Source organism: Salvelinus fontinalis, chromosome 1 (assembly GCF_029448725.1).
Source record: "Salvelinus fontinalis isolate EN_2023a chromosome 1, ASM2944872v1, whole genome shotgun sequence".
NCBI classification, from domain to species: Eukaryota; Metazoa; Chordata; class Actinopteri; order Salmoniformes; family Salmonidae; genus Salvelinus; species Salvelinus fontinalis.
The window spans coordinates 55,387,513-55,407,025 of record NC_074665.1 but is presented as its reverse complement, the minus strand read 5'-3'; the positions used below and the strand labels follow the sequence as shown (position 1 = coordinate 55,407,025).

At 41.2% G+C, this 19,513-nt stretch overlaps 1 pseudogene; it reads right to left on the bottom strand.

The window, feature by feature from the left end:
- Nucleotides 1-19,513, bottom strand: part of LOC129858987 (formin-2-like) — a 62,051-nt pseudogene that overhangs the window by 949 nt on the left and 41,589 nt on the right.

The following is a 19,513-nucleotide window of genomic DNA, read 5'->3' as shown; positions in this document are numbered from 1 at the left end:
AGCTGATAAAATCATATCAGGTTTATTCTTACATCTTATGAGTGTTCTCTAGTTGTGTTTCTTGTGCCTCCAGATCAGTTTTTGCTATAAGAGAAAACATAGTCAGAATATAGGCATACTGTAGATAACAAGCCACTCAACAGGACAACATCAGAAAGTTAAGTAGTAGGCTGTGTAACGACAAGTACAGCAGTAATGGATCGTTATAGAAACATGTGGCACTCCAACCCATGAGTTAGTTACTAGTTAAGTCATTATGGAAAACATAAAGCTACATTGCAGTGCTGATAACAATGTGGTTACACATAAGGCATAGAACAAGGTTTTTTTTATCAGTACTGAATAGATTAAACAATTTCTAATAAAGGCAAGAAAGATTACACAGGATTTCACACATCAACATTAATAACACTTGTGTCATTTTCAGGGTTAGTTCATGTAATTGAGTGTTGAAATGATTGTGGTCGCACCACTGATAAATGAACACCATGGTTTTCTGGGCAAGTATTCTTTGTGTACATTTAGTTTTATTGAGTTCAGTAAATTATCGTGAAATGTCCTCAAACTCATCAAAAAAATTACTTGATATTAGAGAGCAACATCACATTTTGCAAAGCCTCAAATAGGCAGAGGAATTCCAGGGGATATCTTTAGCCTTAGGAGGGATTTTTTCATAACTCTCTCTCCTTCCAGCTAACTTCATAGAGATATCGAGGAAGTCTGTGCTACTGTAGCCAAGGTGGTCCGGTGAACCAATTTTGTTTGAGACCTGACTTGCATTAGCTCCCAGAGATAATGCCTAGCAGGCTAACAGTCTTGTAGTGTGCAGAACATTTTAAAGCTAAGGTGAAGTGTAAGAGAGTTGGTTCAGTGAACCACAATGGCGCTTGGGCTAAAAACCCAGTATTTTGGTGTGCAGACGACCCGGGTTCAAACCCAGCCTATCGCATGTGCATGTCTCTCCAGTTATATTGGTTTTGCTTTCACACACAATTCTAAGAAATGTCTTAGTAGCTTTCAAGAGCATATTCCAAATCCATAGCAGCCTAAAAGCGTTTATTGGTCTGAAATTACCCATAACCTCTTCATAGCTTTCCAAGACATCCACTAAAGCAGACGATCAGGAATCTTTCCTGGCATGGATCTCTGGCCTGCCTTTATTCAGGGAATATCAAATCGCTGTGTATAATTGAAGCCAGAGCCACATCTAAGGAACCCTGACATGTCCAATGGGACGATGACTTTTGTCCACGGCTCCCCATACTAAATCATCGTATAACTGATCCCCATTTTTACATATGCTTTCTATTGCTCATCAATAACCAATCAGAAATCAGAACAGGATAGATGTCATCAGATCAATGCAACAACAGTCACCAAAGGAGTATGGAATCCATGATGCAGTGAATCGATACCGGCCTGATATAGTGACCCATTTGAGTTTTACAGTACTAGTCTAGAGGTTTCAAAATACATTTTGGACAACAATGAATAGATCTTATCTGACATGATGTTACGTGTAGATTAGGCCTACTCCTGGAGACAACTCTACTAGCCAAGGCAGTAGTCAGTCCCCTGAAGAGAGCATGCAGCAAGTATAACTAATCGTTATTTACATCAGAAACAGATTATCACATGGCCAATGTTCTGTTCAGAGGCATAGAGGCTCCATCAAAGGCATCGCACGCATGAGAATCTGTGAAACGAGTGGGGAAAATCGAGCTAGACCAAACAGTGCCGTTCCTACGAGTCCGCTTCCACTGTTATTCTGTGGTTAGTTTCATGGTCAGAAAATAAACAAGAGTGGTCGAAACTGTGGAGCCAGAAACTGTTTAACCCCGGGGTCTGAAATGATAGAAATAACACAAATAAGACATTGCTGTTGTTGCTTTTTTTCTGCAGTGGAGGCACCCAGTGAATTTCGTCTGGAGCCGTCCAAGTCACATGTCAGTGTTACATCGAACATTCCTCTCTCTGTGGACAACCTCGTCATTTGCCTCAAGGGAAAACCCAATATTTCTTTCAGAGAGACACTTTCATCCAGGCTTCCTTTAAACTTGGACTCAAGGACAGAGAGCGACAAAGCGGAAGAACATGTGTTACAAATTACCAACTCTCATTTGAATACAAAAGCACTTGAGAAGGGGTCAGCGAGCTCAGTCTTACAACAAGAATGGGAACAGTTAGCTAGAAATAGCCTGCCGCAAAGCCTATGTAAAACTGCCTAGAAAGACAACCCACATGTTTTAATAGACATGACAACCAAACCTTACACTTAAGAGTTGTGAAACATTCATCAATAAACATTTGAATCTTGGCTTTACACAATACTTTGTCTGTTATGATGAAAATAGTCCCATTATTTTAACAGAGTTTTGGAGGCTTTACTTCAGAGTTAAGTTAGTTAAATGGTCTGATATGCAGGGGCGAAAGGTACTCTTTCACGGGAGGTTGTTGATTGGGTCTTCGTGGGAAGGTAATAACAAACACACTGTGGTCAAATGAAAACAAACATGGCCGATCGCAGAGGGAAGGTGGATTCATCATCAACCCTCGTTCCACTGCTAATTCATCACCTCTGTTTTAACTGCTCCCAGGGTAAACAGCTCCCTCCAAGTGTTTATTTGATTTCCTGATATGATAGAGGGAGGAATGGAGATAAACAGAGAGTAAACAAGTGACGGTGAGAGAGGGGCTTCTTCAGAAGGTATATCGAGAGAGACAGATAGTGCTGAGGAAGGAGGATAAAAAAGAGGTGAAACTGGGGTAGAGGTCAACGACCGGATAGGGAATAGTAAGAGCAGAGGGAGTGAAAGAGGTGAAGAATGAACAGGAGGAGGAAAACAAAGACAAACCAGGTTGCCATTATGGTTACACTATCTACCTTGAAAAATTAAAGGAGAGCCACACACTCTACGAGCTCAGATGCAATAATTGAATAACCTAATATCCAACGTTTCGACAGACAAGCTGTCTTCATCAGGGTATAAGAGAGGGGTACAAAAATGGTCAGATTAATACTGCCATTGAGAAAATTCAAAGCAAACCCGAGACATGATTTTTTTCAAGGACAGTCTCGCAAAAAGAAGCATTCTTATGTTCTAACTACTCGCTATTCAAAGTGCTCTGAACAAATTAAGGGAATCGTTCACAAACATTGGCACATTCTAAGATCCGATGACAATGTGTTTTCGGACCCTTCCTTGGTCATATTCTCGCGGGGCAGAAATCTCAGATATCAATTGGTAAACTCTGATTTACCACCCCAAGATATCCCTGCACAACATCTACTTATACCCCTACTGGATGGAAACTACGAGTGTAATGGCTGTGCTCAATGCAATGGCACTTATACATGTAGATCCTTCAAACACCCCCAAACAGGGAAACAGATCCCAATTAAAGGTGTTATCACGTGCTCCACTAAGGCAGTATTTAACTTATAACTTGCCCTTGTGATAAAAATTATGTGGGTAAAACAAAGCACAAATTAAAAGTATGAATCTCAAAGCATCGTAGCATCATTAGGTGCAAAAACTTAACTTATCCAGTTGCGGCCTACTCGATTTTGTACCTAAGTTATATCGGCATCGAACATGTCACAGTAGAGGGGGTGAACTCGACCATTTATTGTTAAAATGAGAGGCTGCCTGGATCTTTAATTTAAAGACCCTTGCTCACTTCAGTCTCAATGCAGACTTTGATCTGAAGCCATTCTTGTGATTATTGTGATTTTGCTATTGTAAATGTCTGTAGGCCTCTGTAACCAAATTGTATCTATGATCGTATGCTATCCATTCATGGTATGTTATTTTTATATATATCGGAGAATTAACCAATGATATCAGGCCACCCCAGGCCATGATTACAAACACCTTTGTGTGTCCTTTGACACTACACTATATACTGTAAACTAGTCACCCTGCAGTGTTTGTCATTATACCCTGATGAAGACAGCTTGTCTGTTGAAACGTTGGATATTAGGTTATTCAATTATTACATCTGAGCTAGAGTGTGTGGCTCTCCTTAAAATTTTCCAGTGTTCTACTCCGCTAAGTAGCACCTCGCCTAAATAGGTGTTTGTATCTTTCACCTCTAGATTACACTATCTACCTTGTCAGGGTCCAATTCTGCCTACAGCCCTCATTATGTGTTCATATTTGTCCTGGATGTACCTCATTTATAGTTTGGAAGGATATCAGCTCCTACAGGGGAAAAAATATCTGTTTTTTACTCAATAAGTATCTGTTGGTATTGTCTTGCTAGGGCAATTGAATTCAAGTGCTGTCCTACCTAGTAGCCTACTTAATCATTGCTGTTTGAACTGTCTGATTGCTCATTATTTGTGACAGTTTCTGTTGACTTAGTTTCAGGCATATTTGAGTAATCGTCTTGTGTTGTAGGTGGTGTTTTCTGTGTTTTCTTCAACTCTACCAGGCAATCAGTAATTAGTGCTGAGAGCTGCATCTTTCACCTCTTCTGGGCAATAAGCGATTAGTGTTAGTGCTTCAGTCTCGAGTGTTTTTTCAGTGGCAGCTGGCGGTCTTGTCAAACGGTGGTGTCGTCCACCAGGTGCTCTTGGAGAGTTCAATGAGCTCGACACCTTGATAAGCTACTTCATTTCTTTCGACTCCTTTCCTCTTTGGACCTCACTCTTTCCCAGTCCCTTCCCACTCACAAGGCAGGCAATATGCTTGAGCTAATCTTTACTAGAAGCTGTTCGCCTACCACCTCCTACCCCTTGCTCATCCCTCTGCAGATGACTTTGTCAACCAATTTGAAAAAAAGGTTGACGACATCTGTTCGTTGTTCACTTAGCCTACTGACTCCACTGGTCCCACTCTAACAGAACTACCCTACACCTTGACCTCTTTCTCCCCTCTCTCTTCAGATAAAATCCTGCGACTAATGATGTCTGGCAGCCCGACAACCTACCGACTTATCCCCATCCCCGCTTCCCTTCTCTAGACCATCTCTGAAGACCTACCATTCCTCACTTCTCTCATCAACTCATACCTGACCACTTGCTGCATCCTCTGACTTCAAGATGGCCAGAGTCGCTCCCATCCTCAAGAAACCAACACCTGACCCCTCCAAAGCCAAGAACTACAAAACGGTATCCCTTCTGTGTTTTACTTCCAAAACACTTGAGCATGCTGTCTATGACCTACTCTCTCGTTATCGCTCTCAGGACGATCTTCTTAACCCTAACCAGTCAGGCTTCAAGGTGGCTCACTCAAATGAGACCGCTCTCCTCTTATCACGGTGGCTCTCCACACTGCCAAATCTGACTCTATCTCCTCTGTTTTCATCCTCCGAAAACTATCTGCTGCCTTCGACACTGTGAATCATTAGATCCTCCTCTCCACCCTCTCAGTGCTGGGCTTCTCAGGCTCGGCTCACTCCTGCCTTGTATCCTACCTGGCAGGTCGCTCCTACCAGCAGGCGTGGAGAGGATCTGTGTCTGCTCCAACTGCTTCTCACTACTGGTGTCCTTCAGTCCTCGGTTATTTAAGTCACTCGGCTCCGTCATATCCTCACATGGTCTCTCCTATTATTGCTCTGTGGATGACACTGAACTACCCCCCCCCTCCCTTCTGACACCCAGCTGGCGACGCACATCTCTGATTGCCTGGCAGACATCTCAGCTTGGATGTCGGCCCACCACCCCAAGCTTAATCTCGACAAGATGTAGCTGCTCTTCCTCCCGGGGAAGGCCTGCCAGCTCCAAGACCTCTCAATCATGGCTGACAACTCCATGGTGTCCCCTTCCCAGAGTGCAAAGAACCTTGGCGTGACCCTGGATAACACGCATTCTCTGGAAACATCAAAGCATTGACATCCGTAGAGTACGACCCTTCCTCACACATGAAGCGCTGCAGGTACTAATCCATGCACTTGTCATCTCCCGTCTAGACTACTGCAACTCTGTTGGCTGGGCTCCCCGCTTGTGCCATCAAACCCCTGCAACTTATCCAGTACGCCACAGCACACCTGGTGTTCAACCTTCCCAAGTTCTCCCATGCTACCCTACTCCTCCGCACACTACACTGGCTTCCAGTCGAAGCTCACATAATCTTCAATACCTTGGTGCTTGCCTACGGAGCAACAAGGGGAACTGCTCCTCCCTACCTTTAGGCTATGGTCAAACCCAACCCGAGCACTCCGTTCTGCCATCTCTGGTCTTTTGGACCTCCCACCCCTATGGGATGGCAGCTCCCGCTCAGCCCAGTCAAAGCTATTTTCTTTCCTGGCACCCAATGGTGGAACAAGCTTCCCCCTAAAGTCAGAACAGCAAAGTCCCTGCCCATCTTCTGAAAATGTTTGAATTGCCAGCTCTTTAAAGAGTATCTTAAATAACCCCCCACAAAAAAACGACTAACATTCACTTGTCTTTTCCTACTAGCACTGACTTTGCAGATAACTACTTTGTTGAGGGAAAATGTACTTGCTAGGATTGTGATACGTTGTTGTCTAATGATGAATTCACTAATGTAAGTCACTCTAGAATAAGAGCGTCTGCTAAATGACTAAAATGTAGGTCTGTTCTTGAAATATCTTTCAGACAGAGGTCAAAGGCTCAACTACCAAGTGCTGCTGCAACCCATCATAACAGATGGAAAAAGTTGAAACAATAGCCTTGAGTTATTCAATACAGTCTGGGATAAGCAGAGGTCCCCATGGAAACTGAGTTGAATGATGGTCTGTACACATATTCCTTCCAAACACTGTACATTAACCAGGAGAGCAACTGAGACATCAGTCTTGGCAACACAGATGCAGTGCAGTCTAACCAAGGGTTAGCATGATGATCAATGGCCCATCTCTACGTTCTATTCTATATACATAGCCAAGATGGCTTCCTCATTTCAGGTGTTCTGACAATGAACATAATCCAGGGAGATATTGGCCTTCGTCTTTGGGGCAGCTATAGTTTAGCTAACCAAGGATAAGGGGGATCAATGACCCGTCTTGAAGCTTGACTCTCAGTTGAAAAACCAAAATGCCTTCCCTTGTCATTGATCAATGGTCCGTTTGCCTCACCCACAACCAAAAATGGCCTCCGTGATTGAGTCATTTGTAAAGTAACCACAACTGGGACACCTTCACTCAGAAATTCCTCCGTCTTCTCCTTAAAGGGTTGCAAGTGCTCTTCAGAAGAGACCTGGTTGACCATCCCTGTCTCGGCCGAGCATACTGGAGTGGAGGAGGAAGAAAGAAAAACATGTTTTAATGAGTTTTTCTGTCCAAAAAAGAATGAGCTTGTAAATCATAAGACCATTTTTGACATTGCAGTATTACATTCTACCTGTTTATGTAATTAGAGTTACCAAACATAATGAAACGGGCTAAGCTAACCAGTCATGATGCATTCCCATTCACCCTACTATTTTTCTCAAAACAATGAGTGATGCCCTTGGAACCTGCAGACCCCTTAAGCATTCCTTGGAGCACTCCAGAGTCATGGTCCATCAGCGCCCATGATGAATCCAAAAAGTGCATGTGAGAGTTCCCGAAGCTAATTGTTCGTCCACATGGCCCCCTCTGTGGAGGTAGTTAGCTAGCTGTTGTCCTGAGGGCCATCCAAGCTCACTGCTATGGGACGCCTACTCAACCTAACCCCCAGGCAACTGTCATTGAAGCCCACATCTGTTACAGCATTCAGCTGGTCCCTGTAAAGTGAACCCTATACAGTTTGTGATGAAGCATTTATATGCGCCATCATGGTACTTTGCCATGCAGGTTAGTGTATTTCGTCATGAATCTTGTTCTGGAGGCAGCTCTGCAGAGTGGTCACTAGCTGGCACAGGTGCAAAGTCATACAATTTGTCATACAATTTTAAACCTAACTTTAACCCAAACCACACTGCTAACCCTAATGCCTAACCTTAAATGAAGCTATTTTTTTTGCAGCTTGCCTATCTAAAGAGAAATCACTCAGTTCTGCCTCCAGGACAAGATTCATGACAATAAATGTCAACCTGCCTCTGCTATTGGGAATGAGTAAGCAAGTCAGTATCCCAATGGACCTGGTCAACTCGATCTTCACGCACCACAAATAATGAGAGGCTTCACAAGATTGATTGCAGTGCAGTAAAAAACATAGTTGGCAAAATACAAGCCTTGATTAGTTTAACGGTAAGATACCTGATAGAGAACAGAGGAGATTTGGGTGATTATTCTTGATGGACACATACAAAAAAGTTGTACTCCATTAGCGTTAATGTTTCCCCACCTGACCCCTATAACGTGTTAATGAGTTAGAACTGAGTAATGAATGTACGTGTTTCCCCATTCAGTTATTCAATCAGTCTCATAGGGAATTTGTTTAACCATGAGCTTGGCTTTAAACGTTTAATCTGATTTCCACACTTCATCAGGGATTTTTGTTGTTCCCTAATTCCTACTTTTTGACTCATGTTACCATGGGAAAAATCTTGAAAGGCTTTCAGCCTAACCCTAGTCTGATCGAGGTAATTCCCTGTAAACCTCGAACATGTTTATAAGTGCTACCTGGACTCATATTATATGCGAAGTGACCTAGTATTTGGTTTGAAGTATTATGAAAAGGATACACAGACTTACAAAAAATATTCTGTTCCCTGGTCAACTAGAAGGCAGTCCAACATTATTGCTACCCATACAGTACACTGATGGTTTTTATTATGGGACCTTCAGATCTTATGGTTTGTGATGTGCATATGCGGGTGCTGCATACACAAGGCAGCCTCTCCAGGCCCTTGACTCTCTCTGAGGGACATGAGCTGGAACACAGGTAGAAGAAGCACCCTGAACCTTCATTTTTTTTGGAGCTCTGTGTTGTGAGGACAGTAAAAGAGCGCCTAGCAGATTCTAGAGGAGCCTGCTCCTGACTCTCCATCTGGTTCTAGTTTGGGGGTTTGTATGACAAACAGATGCTATCTGTTGACCCTGTTTTGTGATCAAAACATCACTATGTCTCGGCAAACTTTGAAGAATTTTCCGTTATAGAGATACAGGAATGCATTTAAAATAAGTAATACTTTCATAAATCCTACACAACGGTATCATAAACATGATGTGACACCTGTCATAATCAACGTTGATTCAGGTTTACTACCTACTGTTCAACATATATAGCTCAAGGTTTATAAATAGAGCTACAAATGGACCAGATTATATTTGTGGGAGCCAGTCTCACCATTAAGATCTTTCCTTAGCTTGCGTAGGTCTCTCTGAAAGTCGTCAAACTTCATTTGAGAGGCTTGGAAGAGGTCCTGGGGTTCAGGGAGAGGGTAGACACAGGTCTCTCTACCGGCATCCTGAGCACACACACACACAGTCAAAGGCAATCATCATCAAAGATCAGAGCAGCCCTCTCCAGCATACATCTCAGGTAAGATTGGGATGGATGTCGCTGCCATTCTTATCTGTAGTCCAAACATTTCCAGTAAGATAATGTTGCATGGTGGTAATGGCCATCAGCTAGAGTGGAGCCATTGTAATCAAAGCATACATTCGTCATGTCCATCAGTATTACTAGGGAGCCATTAGGAGCCCAGAACCACGTTGTGTATGTTGATTTTGGCAACATACTTTTGGCTGAGTTCATCTCATCTGGCTAACCTAATTATTTACAATAGGCCTCCTTTGGATCCTGTGGAAGCTAACGTACTACAGGTCCAGGCGAACTGGGAAGGAGACATTAATTTCTTCTGTAAATAAGGAAAATAAATAATTTGATAAGAATAGCCACGCTATCCTCGGGTGAGAGAGAAGATGAAAATGTGGTTGAATAGATATCTAAGTAAATCAGAAAGGGATTCTAATAAACAGGAACCAAAACATACCTCATCAAAGTTCCTTAGATTGTAAGCAACGATGTATGACAAAAGACTCTGACAGTTATCCTGAAAGAGAGAGGGGGGAAAAAGATCCAAATATACGTATATATATATTTTTTACTTTTTGTCATTAATCTAATAATTTTAGAGCAGAATGTTTCGCTTGGTATGTAGAACATATCTGAAGAGGACTTAAAAGTTCATCACCTCAAAGCAATGGATCAAACACAAGTGAAATCTCTGCTGGGGAGAATGTCATAACTTAGAGCTAGTAACGTGTCTTATGTTCTTTATGGGCATCTCTCTAGGATTCCAATACCGTAAACACTGAGCACTATGTTCTTACATGACAGCACTGGTCATACACTAAAATCGAATAAACAGTCAGTCACTCACTCATTTAGGGGCAAAGAATTGCCTAAGCACCATAATAGAGCAGTTATGGTCAGAGCTCAACACACACTCACACTGCTCTTGACGTCCTTGAGTTTTGGCAGGATTTCCAGAGTGAAGCCGTCAGCCTGCCCACGCGATCGGTTCCCTCCGTTCATGAAGTTCCCAAAAGCTAAGATGAGGCCTAGCACCTGCAACACACACTAAGCACTCTGCAGAGTCTGACACACAGCATGGGGAAAGACATGGAGGTAGAGGAAAGGGAGGGAGAGAGGGAAGAGAAGGAGAAAGGAAAGGAGAAACATGTAGAGAAATGAGGGACAGAATATATAAGAGAGGGGTAGAGAAGAGGGAGCAAAAAAAGAAGGAGAATAAAAAAGAGAATTGGTTAGAGAAAGAGGAGACAGAGGTGTAAACAGACAAACAGAAGAAGAGAGAGATAGTTCAGTTCAGTGCCTCTAGTATCAATGAGGCATACTGTATATTTGCCATCTGCAGAGAAAATGTCTCTCGTTCCTTATGTTCTCAACACTCTCGATGCATGGCTGTACATTACATTGTCCACGACATGCTGTTCTCAGAAAGATGTAGAGGAGAGGAGACTTACCGTACACACTCTCTGAAGGATTTCTACTTTCCGGAGGATGGAGGAGATACATTCAACAAAGGTTGATTGAAAGAGGATGCAAAACACCCTTCCTGAGAAATTGGGGATTTGGGACAACTGGAAGAGAAACCTTAGAAAATTGGAAAGAAAAATAACAAAATTGTAGTGTTAAAATACTTAAACAGGGCCTATTTATAAATTGCCATTTTCCTGACCTTTCCTATCACCAACAATTGAGCGAGAAACAGAAACAGGACAGACTTGGCACAGAGGAAAGATTTGCTCTTACTGTTCAGGCTTGTCCAATGGCTTTGCGTCATTCTTGCCTTTGGATGATTTGATGTGCTTCTCAATCTTCTCCATCTCATCTTGCTGGGCTCTCTGAAATAAGTAAGGAGTGTGATATTGGGTAAACAGTAAGTGGCACTCAAAATATACCTTGTACTTGAGATATACCATGCATGCACACAAACACTGTTCTTTCACTTTCAGGGGAACTGAATGTTGGCAAATACAGCCATTGAAGATACTTTATAAACACTATAGGGTGAAACCTACAATATTGTTTCGATTTCCAACATGTTTTTCACTTTCCAGACACAAAATCACAGTTTTATACAAAATGAACCAGGCCAGAGATGCCCTCTCATTTCACAAAGACAAAGACAATAGAGGTTGACAGACCTGGCGCAGGCTGGCAAAACCACAAAACGTCCGACAAAGAGAAATGTAAACTCTGTATGTCTCTCATGAGTTCCGGCTCGTCTGAGAAGCAGGTTAGGGGAGCCGACGTTGACTCCAGGGTCTGGCCCAGGCATAACTCAGCAGCAGCACATCAAATGTTGGCATCAAACACGGGGCAAATTAGTATTCAACACACTCAGCCTTGGGTCCGCGAGGGCAAGCTCTGGTTCTGGTTTACGACATGTTTAAATACATCTAACACAAAACATATCCTTTTTCAACTTGTGCTTGTACCAATGTGAGGAGTAATTTGGGGACAAGAAGATATGATGGTGAGATCTGTGAATTGGTGCATTTGTCTTTGGCTATGATAGTGTCATGGCGTTGGCCTGTGGGTAAGGTTTATGATCCCCCCCATAAATACCTTTCTCCCTTCCCTCTCTCTCTGACTCTACTGAAGGACTCTTGAATAGCCTTTGTTAAACATAGAGAGTCTGGGAACATCAAACAAGTGCGGGGAAAGGAACCATATTTCGGTTATAGAACCAGTTGAAAATATGCGTTGGTAGTTAATGAATATGATGTCAGTTCGGTTGTCATCTGAGACATTATGACTGATGACAGGACGACATAAACTGTACCTGGGAAAGTCTACACATTCTAATTATCAGATTCACATGGAATTGTTGTGCAATTTTAATGTTTGAATATGAAACTATTTGTGAAAAGATTAAATGTAATTTAGTTTCCAAATGAGAGAATTGGGTTTTCATAAAGTTAGAGCTCTGCTCAATCAGTGGCCTGCCCCTGTGAAGAGACATGGGTTTTAAACTATGAAACACACCCTTCTCTCCCTCCACTATATAAGCCCTTGACGAAAATGTAACCTTCTGTTCCGAGTACGCGAGGCCTGCAGCCTCTGCATTAAAAGGGCGAATAACTTTCTGTGCCGGGTACATTAGGACGACTGTCCGATGTCAGAAGGATTCAGATGATAACTACAGAACTAAGCCAACCTCAGCGTGAGCTTTGGTTGCGAATGGTATGAACTTTACAATGGTATGAACTTTGAAGAACTTTGAAATGCTTATTCACTACAGAAGTGATACCTCCTAGCCGTTGAGTTAGCAGCGGCCATTGTAAACATAGGAAAGGACGGACAACGTATCCAGTCTAACACACAACGACTATACTACAACGTATACCATTTACCACCAGAGACATTCTTCTGAGGACAGCAAGATCTCCGTTGGGTAACACGGCCAGCATCTACGACCAACCTACCGAAGCGCAGCTCAGAGTAAATATTTAATGCATTTCCCTTTTCCAAATGGGCGGTAATTTTAGAATTCATAAGATACTGTATTAACGAGAGCAGAGCTTCTCCCTTTGTTCCTCAGTCTTCCCGCTCTTTCACTCAAACCCAACCCCCTTTCCTTTGTGTAACCAGCCGTCATGTCGGCTCCGTCCACCAGGGACGTTTTCTGTATGACATAATTTGCATTCTGTGTATATGTAATTCTGTGTGATTAGTTAGGTATTTAGTAAATAAATAATTAAACCCAATTTTGTATTGCTGATTCAACTTGTTAGCCAGGGTTCGTGAAGGTGACGATTAATATTGACTGCTATTTATGTAAAATATTACTAAGTCTTTAAGAGTTTATTCAGAAGATAACAGCTCTATAAAAACTCTTTCGTGGTGTCCCGCTGCAATTTCTAGTTAATTACATTTACATGATTAGCTCAATCAGGTTGTCACGGCCGTCGTCTAGGTGGAAATGACCGGACCAAGGTGCAGCGTGGTAGGCGGACACAGGTAATATTAATTACAGAGAAAGGATTTTATAGAATAGCATGTCATATCACTTAATCCAGCATAGCCAAAGACACGACAACAGCATGAAAGAAAGTTGCATGTGGCATTTCAAATACAGAGGAAGGTGCACTGTTGGAAAATGACTTGGACCAAATGTCACCGCAAGCCCCACATTTCTGGTCAACTCAGTTTTTTTCTAAACTTCCCATGTATGGCACTAAACTTCAAGTTAATGTTGTTTTCTGATGAATGAGTTTCATGAGAACGTAGATTGAGGTGCTATTATTGTACCACTGAAATGCAGTATAAGTCAACATTTTGGACACACCTACTCATTCAATAGTTTTTCTTTATTTTTTAAAACTATTTCTACATTGTAGAATAATAGTGAATACATCAAAACTATGAAATAACACATATGGAATCATGTAGTAACCAACATTTTTTATGTTTTATTCTTCAAAGTAGCCACCATTAGCCTTGATGACAACTTTGGACACTCTTGGCATTCTCTCAACCATCTTCCTGAGGAATGTTTTTCCAACAGTCTTGAAGGAGTTCCCACATACTGTATATGCTGAGCACTTGTTGGCTGGTTTTCCTTAACTCAAACTCATCCCAAACCATCTCAATTGGGTTGAGTTTGGGTGATTGTGGAGGCCAGGTCATCTGATGCAGCACTCCATCACTCTCCTTGGTCAAATAGCTCTTACACAGCCTGGAGGTGTGTTTTGGGTCATTGTCCTGTTGAAAAACAAATGATAGTCCCACTAAGCGCAAACCAGATGGGATGGCTTATTTCTGCAGAATGCTATGGTAGCCATGCTGGTTAAGTATGCTTTGAATTCTAAATAAATCACAGACAGTGTCACCAGGAAAGCACCCCCTCACCACCACACCTCCTCCTCTATGCTTCACGGTGGGAACCACACATGCAGAGATCATCCGTTCACCTACTCTGCGTCTCACAAAGACACGGCGGTTGAAAGCAAAACTTTCCAATTTGGACTCATCAGACCAAAGGTCAGATTTCCACCAGTCCATGCAAGTCTCTTCTTCATATTTGTGTCCTTTATTAGTCGTTTCTTTGCTGCAATTCGACCATGAAGGCCTGATTCATGCAGTCTCCTCTGAACAGTTGATGTTGAGATGTGTCTGTTACTTGAACTCTGCGAATGATTTATTTTGCCTGCAATTTCTGAGGCTGGTAACTATAATGAACTTATCCTCTGCAACAGAGGTAACTCTGGGTCTTCCTTTCCTGTGGCGTTCCTCATGAGAGCCAGTTTGATGGTTTTTGCCACTGCACTTGAAGAAACTTTCAAAGTTCTTGAAAATTTCCGGATTGAATGACCTTCATGTCTTAAAGTAATGATGGACTGTCATTTCTCTTTGCTTATTGGAGCTGTTCTTGCCATAATATAGACTTGGTCTTTACCAAATAGGGCTATCTTCTGTATACCACCCCTACCATGTCAAAACACAACTGATCAGCTTAAACGCATTAACTTATTTGGGGTAGGGGGCAGTATTTTCACGTCTGGATGAAAAGCGTGCCCAGAGTAAACTGCCTGCTACTCAGGCCCAGATGCTAGGAAATGCATATTATTAGTATATTTGGATGGAAAACACTCTGCAGTTTCTAAAACTGTTTGAATGATGTCTCTTGAGTATAACATAACTCATATGGCAGAAAAAATCCAACCAGGAAGTGTGAAATCTGAGGTTTTTAGTTTTTCAGCTCTCTGCTGATCCAAGATACAGTGGAAATGAGGTCATGTTGCACTTCCTAAGGCTTCCACTAGATGTCAACAGTCTTTAGAACCTTGTATGATGCTTCTATTGTGAAGTGGGGGTGAATGAGAGGGGATTAAGTAAGGTCTGCCATGAGCTGACCATGCGCTGACCATGCGCGTTCATGTGAGAGTTGGCTTGAGTTCCATCGCATTTCTGAAGACAAAGAAATTCTCCAGTTGGAACATTATTGAAGATGTATGTTAAAAACACCCTAAAGATTGATTCTATACTTCGTTTGACATGTTTCTACGGACTGTAATATGACTTTTCGTGTGAACTTTTGCCTGGACCTGCCCGCGCGTCGTGAGTTTAGATTGTGTACTGAACGCGTAAACAACAAGGAGGAATTTGGACATAAATGATGGACATTATCGAACAAAACAAACATTTATTGTGGAACTGGGATTCCTGGGAGTGCATTCTGATGAAGATCATCAAAGGTAAGTTAATATTTATAATGCTATTTCTGACTTCTGTTGACTCCAACATGGCGGATATCTCTTTGGGTTGATTTGTCGTCTTTAAAAAAATATCTGACACAGCGGTTGCATTAAGGAGAAGTGGATCTAAAATTCCATGTATAACACTTGTATTTTCATCAACATTTATGATGACTATTTCTGTAAATTGATGTGGCTCTCTGCAAAATCACCGGATGTTTTGGAACTTCTGAACATAACGCGCCAATGTAAACTCAGATTTTTGGATATAAATATGAACTCTACCGAACAAAACATACATGTATTTTGTAACATGAAGTCCTATGAGTGTCATCTGATGAAGATCATCAAAGGTTAGTGATTAATTGTATCTATATTTCTGCTTTTGTGACTCCTCTCTTTGGCTGTTTTTCTGTGACTTGGCTCGGACCTAACATTATCGTTTGGTTTACTTTCGTCGTAAAGCCTTTTAGAAATCGGACACTGTGGCTGGATTTACAACAAGTGTATCTTTAAAATGGTGTAAAATACATGTATGTTTCAGGAATTTTAATTATGGGATTTCTGTTGTTTTGAATTTGGCGCCCTGCAGTTTCACTGGCTGTTGACGAGGTGAGATTCTACCGTCCCACATACCCTAGATAGGTTAAAAAGCAAATAAAATCCACAAATACATTTTTAACAAGGCATACCTGTTAATTGAAATGCATTCCAGGTGACTACCTCATGAAGCTGGTTGAAAGAATGCCAAGAGCGTGCAAAGCTGTCATCAAGGCAAAGGGTGGCTACTTTGAAGAATATCAAATATCAAATATATTTTCATTTGTTTAACACTTTTTTTGGTTACTATATGATTCCATATGTGTTATTTCAAAGTTATGATGTATTCACTATTATACTACAATGTAGAAAATAGTAAAATAAAGAAAAACCCTTGAATGAGTAGCTGTGTCCAATCTTCTGACTGGTGCTGTATGTCATTGTCATCAATTCTGTGTTTATCCATACAAAGTGACAGTGTTGTTATAATGTCCCTCAGCCTCTGTGGTCACAGCCTATGTGTAGATTTCATGAGTGTAGCTGTTGTGGTTTGTCATGTTGTTGCTTATCATGTGCAAAGTAATGTGGTGTTGGGAGTGGTTCCCTGAACTTCTAAGAGTCGTGTCAGAAGGTTCCGACTCCTGATATTTGCGGGGACGGGTACCTCACAGTGACCCCTTCCTGCCTGTGGGTTTGTGTTGTGAGAGCAGAAGTGGTTTTATTGTAAGAGCCCACAGACAGGGTGACTCCATTTCTTACTGTGAAGTGAGGAGTGAACTTCTCCATGGCTCTGTGTTTGTGTGTGTGTTCTAGAACTGTGAGGGTGTAACCATTAGAACCCATCATTCCTAAGTCATGGTGGCTATGCTGCCAACTGTGGTTAGGGTTTAGAGACCGGGAGACAGGATGGAGTCTCACAATACAAAATAGAAACAATTTGGCTCCACAACTCAATAACATAGCCTCAGGCAGGAGAGAGAAGGGCGCGGGGAGCGGGGTGCGAGAGATGAGGGTGGGTTAAGCGCTAAAAGACTCTTTTGATCCTCCGTTGTGACACATTTCCTAAAAAATACACATGAAAAAAAATACACATTCCTAAAAAATACACATTTCCTAAAAAATACACATGATCAATATTATTAATGTGGCTCTAGCAGTCAAAGGACGGGCCTCTTGTGTTGTCCAGCCAAAAGCTTCTCAGGAATGTCATAGCGTCTTAAAACTGTATCACGGTTGAAATTGAAAAAACATGCCCCTTTTCATGCTTTTCTCTTTATTGACATAACAATGCATCGGGCTCTGAATGTTCTGCTGAAAGAGACAGGTTTAATGTCATGCAGGGCTATTGATGACAATGCTTGGCTGTAGCTATTGGAACCTTCCCCTTGTATGTTGATGCATGTCTTATAAGAGCGGAGACAACACCTTTCAACCCATAAACTGGGTGGTTCGAGCCCTGAATTCTGATTGGCTGACAGTTGTGATATATCCGACCGAGGTTCTTCCTTTAAACTGTATACCACGTGTATGACAAAACGTTTACTTTTATTGCTCTAATTACGTTGGTAACCAGTTTCTAATAGCATTAAGGCACCTCGGGGGTTTGTGGTATATGGATAATATACCACGGCTAATGGCTGTATCCAGGCACTCCGCGCTGTGTATAAGAACAGCCCTTAGCCATGGTATATTGGCCATATACCACACCCCCTCGTGCCTTATTGCTTAAAAAGATGTTTACTAGAGAAATAGTACTGTATACCTCCTTCCAGCAGACATACTGTACACTGGGGCTGACTCTGTGGCCAAACACCACATATACCAGTAGGGCTTGTGGTTTCCATGTTTGTTTTGGTATTTAATGCACATTTTCTTTAGTTTGCCTTTCAAGTGGACCAGATGGAACATAAACTCCAGATACAGAGTAATGTTCAGAGCAGACGCTGTGGAACTGACAACCAGAGCCAATTCATTAAACTGTTAATAACTAAAGATTAAAAGACTGTTATGAAAAGGCCACCTTCCTACATGTTCCAAGGAAGGACCACTTCATTTATGGGAATTGTGGTTTTTGTTTTGTAGTTCAAATAAAATAAAATAAATTACTGACTGATTTTCAACTAGTTGCTAGTACTGGGGATTGACTATTACATATTTCATTATATAATAACATAATGGCTTTCTGTAACTACAGTCAGGTCTAAAATTATTGGCTCCCTTGATAAAGATGAGCAGAAAAAAATATATAAAATAAATCATACAAATACTGAGCTAAATTGTACGCTCCCAAAAAATTTAAAATTATTATATTGCACAATTGCTCAGAAAAAATAAATAATATTTTTTTAACTAGGCAAGTCAGTTAAGAGCAAATTCTTACTTACAATGACAGCCTACTGGAGGAATAGTGGTATAAACTGCCTTGTTCAGGGGCAGATATACAGATTTTTACCTTGTCAGCTCGGGGATTTGATCTAGCAACCTTTTGGTTACTGGCCTAGTGATCTAACCACTAGGCTACCTGCCTACCTGATTAAGAAGTAATATTTTTTTTCTCAAAAAAAAAGATAATTGTCGAAGTGATTGGCACCCTTAAAGATTCATCTAAATAAAAACAAACAAAATACAATCTGCATTAACGTTCAACTTTTTTTAATGAATCAATTACATTAAATCAAATTTGAATGGTTGTGTAGAAATAGTTTGCAGATGTTATCGCAGGTGCAGCGAAAGGCTTATGTTTCTGTCTCCAACAGGGCAGTAATACCGAACAAAACAATACACATAACTCCCAAAAATACTAAGAAAAAAATAAAGAAATATCAGATCGAGCAATGTCAGAGTCCGAAATATATGTATATATACAGTACCAGTCAAAAGTTTGGACACACCCACTAATTCCAGTGTTTTTCTATATTTTTACTATTTTATACATTGTAGAATAATAGTGAAGACATCGAAACTATGAAATAACAATAACAAAATAACAAAAATGATAAACAAATCAAAATATATTTTATATTTAAGATTCTTCAAATTAACCACCCTTTGTCTTGATGACCGCTTTGCACACTCTTGGCATTCTCTCAACCAGATTTGTGAGGTAGTCACCTGGAATGCATTTCAATTAGCAGGTGTGCCTTGTTAAAAATGTATTTGTGGAATTTATTTCCTTCTTAATGTGTTTGAGCTGATCAGTTGTGTTGTGACAAGGTAGGGGTGGTATACAGAAGATAGCCTTATTTGGTAAAAGACCAAGTCCATATTATGGTAAGAACAGCTCAAATTAGCAAAGAGAAACGACAGTCCATTATCACTTTAAGACATGAAAGGGAAAGGGAGATACCTAGTCAATTGTACAACTGAATATAGTCATGTCAATGTGATTCATGTCAATTCAATGTGTCTT